Source organism: Eurypyga helias, unplaced genomic scaffold (assembly GCF_000690775.1).
Source record: "Eurypyga helias isolate BGI_N326 unplaced genomic scaffold, ASM69077v1 scaffold20160, whole genome shotgun sequence".
NCBI lineage: Eukaryota > Metazoa > Chordata > Aves > Eurypygiformes > Eurypygidae > Eurypyga > Eurypyga helias.
The window spans coordinates 35,183-37,135 of record NW_010225262.1 but is presented as its reverse complement, the minus strand read 5'-3'; the positions used below and the strand labels follow the sequence as shown (position 1 = coordinate 37,135).

Below are 1,953 nucleotides of genomic sequence, written 5' to 3'. Positions count from 1 at the left end.
ACCGTGCTATTATATGAAGATTCGTACAAAAATGAAAATGTGAGCTTAAAAAACTGTTGCAGAATGAGCAAAATAGGAATCTGCACAGTGTTTTTTTCACACCATCACATTACATTTCTAGAAATCCTTGCAGCTGTAGGGCTGTGATACCTGCTGCTTTCTGGTGGGTCAGCCTCACAGCAGAATGGAGTGTTCAGTGGGCTGTCAGAAAGTGCCCTTCCTGTAACGGTCTCCGGGATCCTGAACATCTCTTGCCGGTTTGTGTTTGCACAGCATTGCTCTGGGAAAGGTCTTTGAAATGTCTAAAATCGTGAGAGAGAAGGAATAATGGTCTAAACGAGGGAACAGTAAGAAAGAGAAAGGTGGAGGGTGTGAATGCAAGTGCCTTCAAAGAGCAAATACACTGGGTTCCTTTAATTCCATGATCTCATTTGCACATCACAGATAATTCTTGTCCTTTGGGGGAAAGTGACTTACAAGCCCCTTCCCCTGCCTTGATGCTCTGAATAATTCAAACTGTTTTCCCAGTGATTTCCCAGCAGATTTTTCCCATGTGTTGGTTTGGGAGCAGCTTTGTTAGAAACAGAACTTTGTGCAGGATTAGTTCTCTCTGTCACACACGTTTTTGTTGAGTGCTGTCCGCACATGTAACTCTATACAGATGTGGAGGGAGTGGTACTTCTGGCCACATCAGCCCTGCACTGTACCACCCTAACACAAAATGCCCCAGCAGACAGGGAGCTGTGCTTGCATTTCAGTGCTTTTGTCTGTTTTTAAATGATTATTCTCGCTCTCTTTTTAAGAAGCTTTGCAATTGGATGGTTTGGGGTCGGTTTGGGGATTTACTGTACGTGGTGTAATTCCTAGCGCAGCTGGAATCCCAGTCTGAGCCAGGGGCTACAAACAATGACACGTACATTTTGGACAGAGCTCGAATGATGATTTGGGGCAAGAGTGTAAGAGGGATCCCCAAAGGTTTGAGCAGTGTCGTGGAGGATGTATTCATAGTAAATTCAGGAAAATACATTCATTTTTGGAAAGAGAACACTGGGATAAGCACAGGAAAAAAGAGGGTTGAGTGTAGTGTGGAGTCTTAGGTATCAGGAAATGGTGAATTTTAGGTAAACCTGAATTGCACATAGGTAATACTGCAGTGTTCACTAATGCTGTGTGCAAATCTTTTCCAAAGTGGAAGGAAGTTACTGAGAATTTGGCAGATGAGGGGGGAAATAAGTTCTTCACCTGCAATGTCAAAACATTGCTGTAGTCGGTCAGATTTCTGAGGGATCATGGAGTCTCCGGAGGGGAGGTAATTTGATTGGATATGCCGAAACAAGTGGTTTGGTGTGGCAGAAGTGGGGATCTGAACCAGATGCCTGATGCTGTAGGTACCTGAAGTTGGAAGGAGCTGGGAGGTGGTGTTTCTCACCTGTTGTGGTGTAGTAGAGACAGTGACTTGTTTTAATATATCCAATCTTACGCTCTCGTAGCGCAAATACCTTGTGAAGTGATGCCTTCAGGTTCAATTTAAGGTTGGAATAGTTTCCATATGCTTTAAACCTGGTGTTCAGATTTGCTCTGGGGATTTGCTGTACTGTGGAGAAGACCGTTCATGGTAACTGGTACGAATGGAAGGTGGAAAGGACAACTCGCAGCTGGGCTGTAACTGCTCTCATTCTGGAGCGTTGTGTCAGGTGTATAAATTGGATCCATGCAGTGAGAAGTGGCCACGGTAGCAGTTACGCGTTTACTTACATAGGTGGAGCCATTGACTTCAGCTATAAAGTACATGGAAAATTTGGAAGAGACCCGAACGCCTTCATGTCCTGGTGTCCAGCTTGTGGAGGCACCTTTTACCTCTCTATGACAAAGTCAGGCTGGTGGCATGTGAGGCAGGGGAAACAAAGCAGTTCTGGAAATAACCCTGCAGCTCTTTTTTCAAGAAGGCATTAC

The 1,953-nt window shown here is 44.7% G+C and overlaps 1 protein-coding gene across 1 annotated transcript in view; it reads left to right on the top strand.

Annotated features, from left to right (window-relative positions):
• Nucleotides 1–1,953, top strand: part of MEI1 (meiosis inhibitor 1) — a gene marked incomplete at its 3' end in the record, with an annotated part of 36,080 nt that overhangs the window by 485 nt on the left and 33,642 nt on the right. The gene's annotated exons all lie outside the window — the stretch shown is intronic.